Here is a 14287-nt window from a genome sequence, read left to right as displayed (position 1 = left end):
TTAATGGATATTGTTAAGCTTTATAGTAGTTCATCATGAAAATGATGAACAAAGGTATTACAAATTACATGACGCCAGAGCGTCCTCTGTTGATGATAGTTTTAATGAAAACAAAAAGTAGTTGCTTACAAACAAAAAATAAAGTGATTGTATTTGTTAAAAATTTTTGCAGCTTCCGATATTCTTATACCATCAAAATAGATACAAATGCTTCATTCATAAATTATTTACAAGTGATACAATATATGTCCATGCAATCCTTGTTCTTTTATTTCTAGTAGAAAATAAATCAACCATAAAAAAAGTGTCAAATTTGCAAAGATACTTTTTTTAAGGATAGTTTTTTTTTAGTTCTGTTCTGATGCATTAAAAATGTTTAAATCCTAAAGATTAAAAAAAACTCATTTATTGCTTTTTCTTAGCTGAAATAATCACACCTAGCAAATTTTTTTACTACGTATTATGAAAAACGTTTGTTTTTTTTTCAAATACATGTATTGTGTAGAATTCTCCAAAAATCCTCCTTTCTCTTACTGTACCATCCTTACCGCCTTGTGTACGCATGCGCTGAAGCCTGCGGCTCTACGCGGTGATCAATACGGGGCGGACACCCCCTCCCCTCTCCCTACCTGCCATCTCAACTCCCTCCCACCACCCTGCCACCCTCCAGCACCCACTGCCACCCCCACCCCAGGCACTCCCTCAGACCGGACTCACCACACTGCGCTGTGGCGGTTGTGGCAACCCTGTTTCTTGCAGGTTGCGTTGAAAGCCTGAAAGCGGGAGCTTTCAAATTAAGGACACTTAATTTCGTGGTGTGTTTTTTCTATTGCTTCGATATTTTCGGTTTACTGATTGTTTTTGAAAAATAAAATCCTAAAAGAGCGCTTACAAATTATTTTATAGAATTGATTTTTCATTGTGTTCTTTTTTAATCTAGATAATTAAGTTTTATGCGCTGTGTGGCGCTTTCTTCTCTTTGAGACATCTTTATAAAATGTGTGGCTTAACATTAACAGTATCCAACTTCTGCCATTGCTTTTCATGAACTCTTGAAAATATTATTATTTCCTTTTTTACCCTTCAGGTTTCAAAATCCCAACGACATGGTGAAATTTCACTGAATTTCGGAATCCTCCCCAGGTATCTAAAATATGCTAAATATTGCTAGTTGTCGTTAAATGAAATACTATTTTAGAAACCGGATAAAATTATCTTTGAAATGTTTGTATTTAAAATAAACATTGATAGTTATAAAATAAATATTTTTTTAATATCAAACATTGAAATGTTAACAAAAAATCTTACCCAGACGTTTTTACTCGGAACGTTCATAATTTTTTAGGAATTCAATATTTATAGAACACATTTCTTTTGATGGGTAATTATTAATAAAACTGTCACTTTAGTGTTTAGAATATTTATTCTATAATTAGAAAAAGAATAAAAATTATATTTTAATCCTGCCGATTCGTAAAAACGCAATTTTTTATTTATTTTATCCATGTATTTCCTTATAAATATTTGATAAAAACTGAAAAGAATAATTATTTATCTTTCCAATGACGAACCAATCACTTATCTATGCATTAAAGAAAAAGAAATTTAAATACTTTTATAATTTTTGGACGGCCCGGTCAGATCTGTCCTTCAGAGGCTTTAATGGAATATGATGTCTGTGGCTAGTAATGTCCTTCCGAGCCCTGAAGGGTTAAAACTACGGCCAGCTTACTATAATTCACAACCTCAAACTTTACTTCTTTCTTTTTACAGCTTTTACCTTTTAACATATACTTTAAATTTCTACATTTAAAAAGTACAAATTTTTTTATAGATTTTATGTATGTTAGAAAGGATTCACGCTATTTATATATGTAACATCGACAAACCTTAACCTTTAATTGAGTCATACCATTGAGTTTCCCAATTCTAGAGGAACTACGTAATGTGTTTACGCACCGTATCTCATTAAAAGTTATTAAGTTATCACAACAGTTAATTGCAAATAAATATAAATTATTTAAAACTGACTAACTAACGGTCATGAAGTTTCTCCGCAAGCTATGGCAGATAGGATAGATCGCCACACAAGATAGATCTTTGTAGAAATGTAATTTATATTTGTACTTTACATTTAAAAACGGGACTATACAAATCATCATGTATGCTCCGTACTCTCATTTTTTTTGTTCAGTCAACTAATTTTTATATTTCTCACATGATCATAGATGTTTTACACACATACGCCTCAGGGATCTTATATCTACAACATGCATTGTCATTTCATCCTTCCTCTGCCAGTTCCATGCCCCACTGCCTTGCAGGGTTATTAATATCATCAAATTATTAAATTTTACCACATGTTACGCAAAAGCACGTACATAAATGTACGTAAATACAACAACGAACGGCTATTTACGCAGTGGCGTGCACAGAGTTTAATAAGGACAGGAGGTAGGAAAAACAGCGAATTAATTGATATTAAGTCAGTTTTTGACAAGAATTACAGTCGCAGGATTTATTCGATGTTGGTTGGGATTTCCTGTCATATTAAATATCCAAATAGCCGCTTCAATTATGCATTTAATTATAAATCAATTAATGAAACAATATACAGGAATAAGATACTTCATGTTGTGTACCTATGATATGTTTCCTTGTAATGTCTGCTAAATGGTATGTTTATTCCTTAATTACCAGGTGACTTGTGTAGTTTATAGGTGTGTGTGACGTGTGTAATGTATGTGTTTGTGTGTCTGTATTTATGCGAATTTAATAGTTTAAATTATTGACATGATGCCACGTTTGAATTTGGGCAGTTAATCCGAAAAAAAGTCAATGTTAGAGTTAAGACAAATATTATTTAACACAAACGAGTCTTCCCTTGAATGTATATTACGCACAGATAAGTATTTTTTGGTCAATATTTAAATATGACATATTTTGGAGACTTTCAACACGTCATAAACGGTTACAGTAGGGCGGTAAGAAGAGAACGTGCAGCGCACAGAGGATTATTTTACCTCGAAAGTTGGCCAAAACTATTGAGTAAGCAACTCTTTTTCACTTTCTGGGCTTTAAGTGATTTTTTTCGTGATCTTCCAAAAACGTGCAGTGTTCATCAATATTTCCATTCTAAAATTGTTTCATAAGCTCGTAAATGGAATATCAAGAATATGTCCGGAATTTCTAACAAAAAACAATACTTAAGTGATGGTAGATAAAATGGCTCAAATAAACGCACAGTGTTTTGTTTTACATATTATCAGGAATAACCAAATTTTGTGTACCATCGAAACTATAAGTTAACTCGATGAAACCTACATACTCAAATGCTTGTAATGGTGATGCTTACGCAGAAAAAATAAAATTTGAATGTTTATGATTAGAAATGTAACAATATATATGGACTGCGATATTTAAACTAAATATTCGAAAATAAATTCATCCTTATTACTTATATTTAACAAAATATTTTTTGTAACAATGCTGATAAAATTCTAAAAACTTTAATAAAAAAGAGATTCACACAACGACAGCGATAATACTGTTTGCCGGCAGGTGGTACGAGTATGTCAGGGAGGTGAGTGAAATTATTTAAATGACCGGTATAAGATGTGATGAATATCGAGCTTTTATATGTTTTTTTGAGTTTTTATCAAAGCAAAGGTTTTCGAATTATGGCCAACTTTCTCCATAAAGATATTCGTCTGTGCGGAGATGCGATTCGACTTCGCTCGTATTTTTAAAGTGTAGATTGATTTCTAGCAATAAGTTTATAAATATTATTATTATTTATATTTTTTTATGTGAGAACGATGAGGCGCTCATGCACGCCTCTGATTTACTAACTGGTGTACCTACCTTAAGATCGTATTTATTTTCTCTCATATTAAAGTAACTGGATAACGGATAACGTATGCTTGTATCTTCGCACGGCAAAGTGAATACGTTAGGGGGTAATCACATACATCAGGTTATATTGTATGTTATACACTCAATAATCTTAGCCAATTACTGGCCAGATGGGGCATTTCACCATGCTTAGGAAATCTGTGAGAATATTAATTTCATCTCGTTTTGAATTGGGCATTAGATGCTTGTTCCTACGTTATTTATAAACTTAAGATGCGGCGTGATGGTGCAATTAATGATCGTACAGGTGCACAATAATATTTATAGAATTATTAATTTGTAATTATTCTAATGACTCCTGGTACACGTTGAAAGTTAAGCCGTTATTACGAAAATTAAAAAATAAACACGAAAATAATTTACGGGAACGTGATGTATTATATTTTTTACTGAATATTTTATGAAAACATTGTAACAAACAAAAATAATATGGAAATTTTTTAAAAGAAAAACCAATAAACTTGTTTTTTGTAGTTTCTAAATGGAAGTATTTTTATTTTTTTATTTGAAACCGTACAAGAGTCCCAACTGCTCCCAACCTTCCATAGCCAGTGAGACAATGGTATCCCCAATCGGGGTATATTATGAGGTTAAAGGTAGTGAGGAAGGAAAGAAGATAGTGAAGAGAATTGTGGGAAAATACCTAACTATTCAGATCTGGTCATCAACACGGCCAAAGCCATTTCAAGCAATGTTTAAATTTTGAATAATGTTCTAACACCAGGCTGAAACTGATAATAAATTCCACTCTGAAACTTTATTTTAAAAGTTATTTTGATGAATAAAATAAAATAAAATTATCTGTATCTTGACCTCGGAGGCCGTCAAAATTAATAATTTCTGTGAAAATTCCAGCTAATACTATTACGAATAAATATTTAGTCAAATTTCAGTAGTTTAAAATATTTTTTTATTTATTGTGAAAAACTGTAAATTAAATAACATTTCACATCAGTTGTGTTAAAAGTATCTTATGTAATCTTGAAGTCACCGAAGTGTAACTGAAAATTGTCTACGTCAGTATAAGGTTAGTTTAAGGGTGTAGTAATTCTCCACTTATACTCGTAAATAAATAATGGTTTCAGCCAATATTCCACTCGAATTTCCTGGCTGAATTAAATAAAGGACGCACCTAGAACGTGGCCACAATTTAAACCCTTATGTGGTACCTACAACTCTGCTCCACCACTTGTGCCTAAATATGTCACCAATAAACCATATACATTATCAAACCTTAATAAACATACCACATTAAGAAGAAATGAAACACGGAAAATAAAAAGGTTACGCTCACGACTAGGAATCGAACCCAGGAACTCTTGTCAAACCAGGACAGCGTTTTAACCACTCGACAACTAGGACCTAGTTATTAAACGTGATATTTGAAAAAAATATAAACGTCATTTTTGTAAAAAGTTGTTCTTGATTCATTTAGACTTAATAATGTCAATAAGTATCATAAAATACATAAAACACGTTTTTTTTTCACATAAAAATCAACCTCACTCGGACTAAGCCTGTATCGAGGTTAACTATTTACATTTGAGTGAAGCAAACATAAGAGTAATCACAAACATAAAGTAATTCTACAAACAAACACAAAATATATCAAAATTAAAGAAAAAATAAGTATTAAATGTGTTACCTTATGGGTAATTTTACAGTATGTTGTAACAATATTTGAACAATAACTAATCTTTAATCATTATTCAAAAGAAGCAAAGTAGATAATTAAGACAGAAAGGGTGACATTCAGTTTTTAGCAAATGGGACTTATATAAAATCTTATTATTTAAGAAAGGACGAGGATGAAAAAATATTAAGTTATTAATTAATGTGTCTGTCAATACAAAATTCTTAATTATATTTTTTTAATTTAACTAATGAATTGGTAGACTAAGGACCGGTTGTTTCGGAGAATTTGAACAATTCCTCAAAATTCAAAGTTAATTTTCAAGTTCTGTGAAAGATTTTTTCAAGTTCTGTTCTTATTTCAGTTCTGTCAAGCAACTAATCTCTAATGATATTATAACAGAACATAAATAGGACTTTCACAGAATCCGAAAATGAACGTTGAAATTTGATGAATTGTTCAAAATCTCCGAAACAACCCGTCCTAATATGATTTGGAAGAATGTTAAACATAAGTGGTGCCTGATATAAATAATTTCTTTGACCAAAAGAAGTTTTAGTATGTACCCATATAAATAAAAATCGGATAGTTTATCCGAGACACTTTCTACGTTACAAACCATTTTATTATTGAAAAGGTAGCTGCCAAAAATATGGGAAAAATTTGTTGCAAAGTTGATATTTTTTCAAATGTGAAGTTGAATTTTGAGATCGACAAATATGACGTTTAATAACTAGGTAGTTGCATTCTATTTACTGTGTCTTGTTCCGTTTCATATTACATTTAGATTTATTATTAGTATCTTCTTCTTAAATGGTGTATTATATTGATGGGTATAACCTCAAAAAAAGTTGTTCCTATATCGTTTCAACCGGGTGAGTTTAGACGTACAAGTTATTTTTTATTCATCAGATGTCAGCACACTCTCAAATTGAAAAGTGCTTTGGTTTTTAATAGCTACGAATGACTTACTTAATACATCAAATATAATGAGGTGATAATTTCACAGGAAATGCCAGTAAGAGAAGTAGAATGACCACTATTCGAGACCATTTGAGTCTAGTGTTGACATGTTAATGTCTCCCAAGAAGATGAATTACTTATAAGTGTTGTGTACTTTACATTATAACCAGAATGTTATTTACTGCTGTTTACTCGTTTTGAGGTGGTCACGGTTTTTTGTTTGTATTTTTTTTTTCATTCAGTTACTAGTTACTAGTTTTCAAATGTTACTAGTTACAAGAAGGCAAACAAATTAACTGATAGATTGAAAAACGTATAATATAAAAAGAGTACCAGTATACACTTTTCAAATACTGCAACAAAATTGACACCATCTGTAATATAAGATTTTGAATATTAGGTCTCAGACGCTATCTCGACATTTCAAATACAAATAGTATAGATATGCGAAAAGTTGTATATTTTCTATTTGTTTTTAATTTTATGTATTTCTTTATTATGTTTATTTTTTTGCCATTCAATATGTTGTGTAGGTAAAAAATACTAAATCAACATTTAACTCAATGGAACTTAATTGGTCTAGAACATTATTGTTATAATTTTTTACTGTACGACTGTTTGCTTCCTAAATAAAAAGAAATAAAAAATAAAAATAAATTCCAGTAAGTCACAAGGTCTGTCCATCGATGTAATAGAAGTATGATAATAATAACCAGCGCAGACCATTGAAAAATCACGGAATAATCTGAATTCTCTGTAAATCGGTTGCAATTATTAAAATGGTTATTAAAATATTTTTCTGTTATAAATATCATATTGTAGGTAGGTATTTTATTGCTTGTCTGAATTCTTCAAAAAAAAGAACAATTTGGAAAATGACATTAAAATTCAAAGAAAATCGAGTTCTAGAGTTCATTGAACTAAATTTCACAACCTCACACACAACGAAATCAATTTTTTTTATAGTAGTTCCTTATTAGTTTTTCTTGCTGAATATTATTGTTTTTTTTTTACAAATATTAAAATGTATTTTATATTATTTTTTTGGAATAACTTGTGATTAAAACCTCAAATTGTAATATTTAATTATTGAAGACAGATATTACCGATTCCAAAACGAAAATCTAAAACAGAAAAATCATAAAAATACACGGTCATATGAAAAGTTTATCTAAAGATACTGTCTAGATTGCATTTAGTTCAGGTTGAATCTTGTGATCATGCATAAAGATGAAGAAAATGTTGGTAGTTCTTAATAGTAGTATGATACAGTTAAATATGACCGAAGGAGAAAGGGTCCCATTAGCTCAGTTGGTAGAGCGGTACCCCGGCAAGAAAAGAGTCCTGGGTTCGAGTCCTAGATGTGACCGTATCTTTTTCTGATTTTCTGTTCCAGATTTTTTCTTTAGGAATCGCTAATAATGTCTTCAATAATCTTATTTTATAATAATTACAAAAAATGAATTTCAAGAACCGTAATACGAGCATGTACCTGGTAGTAGATAATCACATAAAAACTAATACGAGCATGTACCTAGTAGTAGATAATCACATAAAAACTAATACGAGCATGTACCTAGTAGTAGATAATCACATAAAAACTAATACGAGCATGTACCTGGTAGTAGATAATCACATAAAAACTAATACGAGCATGTACCTAGTAGTAAATAATCACATAAAAACTAATACGAGCATGTACCTGGTAGTAGATAATCACATAAAAACTAATACGAGCATGTACCTAGTAGTAGATAATCACATAAAAACTAATACGCGCATGTACCTAGTAGTAGATAATCACATAAAAACTAATACGCGCATGTACCTGGTAGTAGATAATCACATAAAAACTAATATTAGCATGTACCTAGTAGTAGATAATCACATAAAAACTAATACGAGTATGTACCTGGTAGTAGATAATCACATAAAAAATTTTGTACAATAACATTTATATGAATAAATAAAAAAAGTTGTTAGGAATTTTTTTTTTTTTGCGATTTTCTCAGTGCACTTTCTTGTAATATGTTTATTTTTTTATATTTTGTAATTCTCAGGCAGATAGTCAAATAGTACCAACGAAATATGAACACAAAGTTTCTTAATACAAAATAATCTAAACTTTCAACACGTTCTAGTAAATGTTGTATAAATAATTATTGGATAAAATATGAGGTTAATGCGGACGGGCGATCAAATAATTACGGAAAACATTTCACGTACGGATTTATTGCGTCCATCTTCAAAGAACCAAAGCATTTTCAGCTGCAAAAACAATAATTATACCTTCAGTTCAACTTCAAGACTTGTTGAAAATTGTAATGGCGTAGCTTGCGTACGCGGTGCTTCCTAGGATATTAATTAGCCGTCTATATTAGGCAGGGGAGGATTGGGTAAAAACTTTAACAAAGATAATATTTAGAATTCGAGAGAAGCAATGCATAAACTTAAGGTAAATGGCTTATATGTTGTGTGTTAAATGCATCTGAATATTTTTTTCTGGCCATCTATCCAATTAGAGATACTCTAGTCTATTTTGCTTCTACCAGCGAACCTACTTTATAATACTCGTATATAAGTAGTTATAAATACATAAATAAAATCAACATCAAGATATGTCCCAAAAGGATTACGTAATGTATTAATTTTATTATTAAAAACTGAAATTGTAATAAGTATTTTGTTATTGAAGTTAAAAACGTGTATAATATATACTTGTAATGTTTTTTTAAAAATTTAATATGTATGTGTATCTTTTATGTCGGATTTATTTAGTCCTACCTCAAAATGTATGTTTTATAGTTGCGTTTAAAATGTTTGTTCAAAATTAACAAATTTAAAATACCTCCTTTTGTTAAAATACGTTTATTTATCACTATTCTGTTAAAAATGTGATTGCATCATCATTTCCTGATAAAATATTAGTCATTTATTATATATCTGAACACGTGGTCTTGTCCGATTAAATATTCGGAAGATGCGAAATTATTATTGTTATTAAGAACACGTGTTCCGGCATTCTTGTAACATGTTCGTGCATAATTTGTCCAGATTTTAAATAATTTTACAACGTTTCATATCGGTAAGTTTTTCCGTGTAATGTTCTTTGAATTTAATAAACTTAAAATATATGGATATTTTTACTTAATATTTTACGTCGAATTTTTAGTCGGGCCTGAAAAGGCAAATTTTAAGAGTTGCATTTAAAATGTTTGTTTAAAACCAACATGTTAAAAAATACCTCATTTTGTTACAGAAATATTATTAGTGCACGTGCTTTTATCTTTAAACACTATTATTTGCCAATCCACCCCTGTGCACGTAAAATTTGGATCATGTTTTTTAATGTTGTATTGCATATTCTCACGTCTTGCATATGAAAGACGAATGGACAGGTAATATATACTACATCATCGTAGGCCCAAATTACTAAATTATTCAAAATCTGCAATAATTACAAACTTGTATTAGCCAATAAGGAATACATATTATTATTGGACGTTTGAATATTTTTACCAATAAATAAGTAAGACCAGAGTTGTAAGTAAGTAAATAATTAATATAATATCCCGTGAACTACGTCTTTTCATCGGGAAACTCAATCCATTTAAAGAAACCTCCCATACCAAATCTATCTCCATTGTAACATAGGGTTTTGATTAACCTAATTGTGCACTTAGAGAGGGAAGTTTTTAAGTCCCTTATGTATCTTCATAACCCTATTTTACTCGTTTGTCTTCTGTAAATGATTCTGTGCAGCATCCCTAGAGACGACTTGGGGCATTTAGGATGCTAAGCGTGAAAAATAAATTTGTTTGTACGATCATTATTTTCAATATTTACATAGAGATTGCAGAGGCCTTTTTACTCCGCAAAGGAGACCTTGGGGCTGGAATGTATAGTATATTTTAGAGAAATGAAGGAAAGAAGAAGGGTTCTGGGAAGGAAAATGTTATGAGGGTCACTATGTCCACGAGCGACAGACGTCTAAACCTATTCCTCCCACTGCAGTGTAAGGCGAGAGTCCGACGTATCTGGCACTAAGACCTGGAAAAACTTTATCTAATGAACCCGGGCAACACTGTTAAGTCACCACTTGGCTCGGTATATCATGTGGCTAAAGGTAGTTGCTGAGGGGAAAGTAGATGGGGAAAGGGAGGGGGGGTTTCTGGCTATTCAGATCTGGTCACCAAATACGGCTAAAACCATTTCAAGCTACGTTTCAATTCACAACGGTAGTCTTACACCAGTATTACTGAGAGCATCTTCCAACGTGCCACTAGTATACTATATGTTATTTTGAATGAATAAATTGTGAGACACAAATTCGTCAAATAAAATTTACTAGCACACGATGGGATTCAAACCCGCGACCTTCGGATCGCTTGTCGAGAGCCTAACCACTCGACCACGGAGGCCGTTATAATTAATAATTTCTGTAAAAATACCAGCAAATACTATTATGAGTAGTAATTATTTTGACCATTATTGACAGCCAAAAAGCATGACGCACTGCCGAATCATAAAACAATCTACATATTGTAACACCCATATGGCCAGGAATGGGGCGCGTCAGAAGAAGAAGATGACTTTTCGAGAGGGATGTTTTGCTTATCTATGGGCACTTCCGGCGAGTGGAGAAGAGAGTGGTATATTTATGGGCAGAAGGTTAGAAATTATAAAAACACTGTGAGAGATACTGCAGAATAAACAGTTTAATCCAAAAGTATACAGACTATTATTGACTTTACCCCGCTGGATAAGTAGTGGTTGTTACACTATATTAATTAATAAATCTTACATGTACATGAAATACTTTGTATGCATCACTTTTAATATATAATAATCAATAATTATCTTGTTTACAAAACGTTCTTCACTACTATTTTGAACTTTGCCAATATTTGATATGACAGACGCGATGGATAAATAACAAATAAATCCTCTTGCATCAACCGCTTTACATTATAAATCATTCTAAATTATTCGAAGAACTATTCTCGAAAAACATGACACTAATTCACAGCTGCCGAAAACAATTTACAAATCCGTAAAATATTACCGGAATGAATCGCCATATAAATCATATTTAAATGATATTTGGTTAAGAAATCTAATTAGATGGTTTAGTCACTGGAACAACAAATTATTTTGAAAAATCTGACAGTTGGTTTTGGTGAATCTGTGAAATATTGCGATGGATAAAATAACATTCGTTCAAACTATTCGTATTATTTAATTAGGTATGTTTCAGTGGTAACATGATAGATGAGCTCAAAGTTTAAATAATTAGATATGGTGGAACTCGTTTCTGTACCATTGCAAATGGACTCCATGATGCAGTGGCCCCATCTTGGATTTTGATTGAGGTTGCAAAGTAATACAAGGAGAAATGCAAAAGAGTTTTCTGTTTATTTGAGTACACAGCAGTTTAATTTTGTGAATATAAAAAAAATCAGTTGCACTTTATTATAATACCATATTGTAATCCAAAAAAGTACTGTAACTTGTTGGGATGTTATTGAAAAAGGGAGTGGATGTAATAAAAGCAATGTATTTATGGAAATAACTTTTTGGGTTAGCTAAATGTTGGCATAATAAATATAAAAGTACAATGTGTTGAATGAAAAAAATCAAGTTGATTCGTGTGTATAATTTTTGTTAAACCTAGAATGCTTGTGAGATTTTCAAATGTTCCAAACTTTTACCCTTCAGGGGTTTTTGGCCATCATCAAAATTTGAAGAGAGGAAAGGTAGATTTATATATTCGTTTTATTTAAACACACAAATTTCGTGATTATTTGGAAGATTGGAGGCGAGTTCAGACTTAAATGTTGAACGGAGAGGAGGCAATTTAAGATATAGCTTAAAAGAAGAAAGGATATTTTATTAGAGAGAGATATCTAAAAAATATGTTATATTAAGTTTCCACTTCTAGTCCACACAAAGTACAATCTGGAGAGTCAAGGACGTAAATTTTAGAAAAGTGAAAAAGAACCATGTACAATTCTTATTCGAATAAGTGACGGAATTTATTTTTTGAAAAAATGAAGGAATTGTTAAAGCCACGGTTTCATGTGAGAATCCTTTGTATTCAGTCATGGCAAGCTACCTTGGATTGACAAGCAATATGCCAATGAAGAATGCGGAAATGAGAATTAAAATTTAAGAAATTATAATTTAGTTTCTTGCGGCTGCAGGGCGTGAAAACTTAACCAACAGAAATGCCCTATCTATTGTTCAGCCCAACAATTATTGAATCAAAGAAGCATATGGATTAACTAAGATTGTCTTTTTAGAACCTAAGACAACTTGACTCTGTGGGAAATTCTAGGGTACATTTAATAGTTCTTGTCAGTAACCAAGAGTTAAAAGCATATTTGCTGGTCACTGACACCTGACATTCGGCTGAAAACCAGAAGGAGAAATTATTATGCAGTTTGATGATTCTCGTGCATATAGATTTCCACACCTGACATTGATGAATGCATTTAAACTTGCCTAAAGAAGTGTTCATAAATCACCTACAATTGGATGCTTTCACGTAACATAAAAAACACTTCTGAAAGCTTTCACGTAAGATAATATACTGCTCGGCGAGTAACCTTATATAAATTCACGAAACATATTAAATTATGTATGGTGAATATAATTACCCGGATCTTTATACAAGTAGATAACCTGATACGTTTCGATTACTGCTTTTATCAATATAAATAATTACATGTTTAGACTGTAAACTGTAATTCGGAGCAAGTTCATCCTCACGATATGGATTAAATACAGTGTTGAACGTACATGCATACATTAATAATAAAATGAGGGGTAAGCTATATTAATCAAAAACTGTGAAGGAAATTTTATATTTGCAAAGAAGTATTTTCTTTTTCCATTGGTATCTTGTTTATCTATCTAGCTTATTAAGTAACCTTTTCGTTGCTACAATCGAAAAAGAAAACTGATTTACATAAAAAATGGGATATTGAATCATTTTTCCTTGAAACATTGACTATTTTTATATTTGAGTTATATTCCTCTAGAGGCTTATTCCTGTGGACGCTTGTTCCTCTGAAAGTTTGTCCCTTTGACTAATTTAATTAATTTAGCTAATGTTAACATTATTTTCGGAACGCTTTCAAATATGGATTTTAAAATTGACTTGACACTCGTGAAAGTTGAAGTGAGGATTTACAATTGTTTTTTTTTAAATTGAGTATCCATTTATTGATTTTGTATTAAGATAACTTTAGAATATATAATATTTGAATTCACATTGGAACACACCAATAATTTTTTTTTTCTTTATTCTTAAAATATATTTGAATACAGTTTTTACACGCTTTTCGACTACCACACTAGACACATGTCCGTATTATAATGTCTTTGGAAAACACACATCGATATAAGAACACATTTTTTTCAAAATCGCATACAGATGTTCGCAATGCAACAAAGATTGTAACAAATTATCACTGTGTTCATGACCTATCATACACACTTTGGTAATTTGTTGCATTGCAAGTAACTTTGCGAATATCTATACGCGACTAATGACGTAGGACCTGTTATATCTCTGAACAATAATGCAAGAGACATATAAAGAACTTTCCCCATGTCCAGAGAACGACTGTGTATTATTCATCTGGCCATAAAAAATATTTCCTATTTAAATATAATTTAAGATAAAAGTCAAACTTAATTGGAATGCTAAAGAGAATTTATTTGAACACCAATAAAACTAAGATAAATAGATTAAGGTTTAAAATAAAACAA

The sequence above is a fragment of the Hesperophylax consimilis genome, chromosome 15, assembly GCF_061612785.1.
Source record: "Hesperophylax consimilis isolate HC1 chromosome 15, BYU_Hcon_1.0, whole genome shotgun sequence".
NCBI classification, from domain to species: Eukaryota; Metazoa; Arthropoda; class Insecta; order Trichoptera; family Limnephilidae; genus Hesperophylax; species Hesperophylax consimilis.
The sequence above is the reverse complement of the archived record's forward strand: the minus strand, read 5'-3'. Positions refer to the sequence as shown.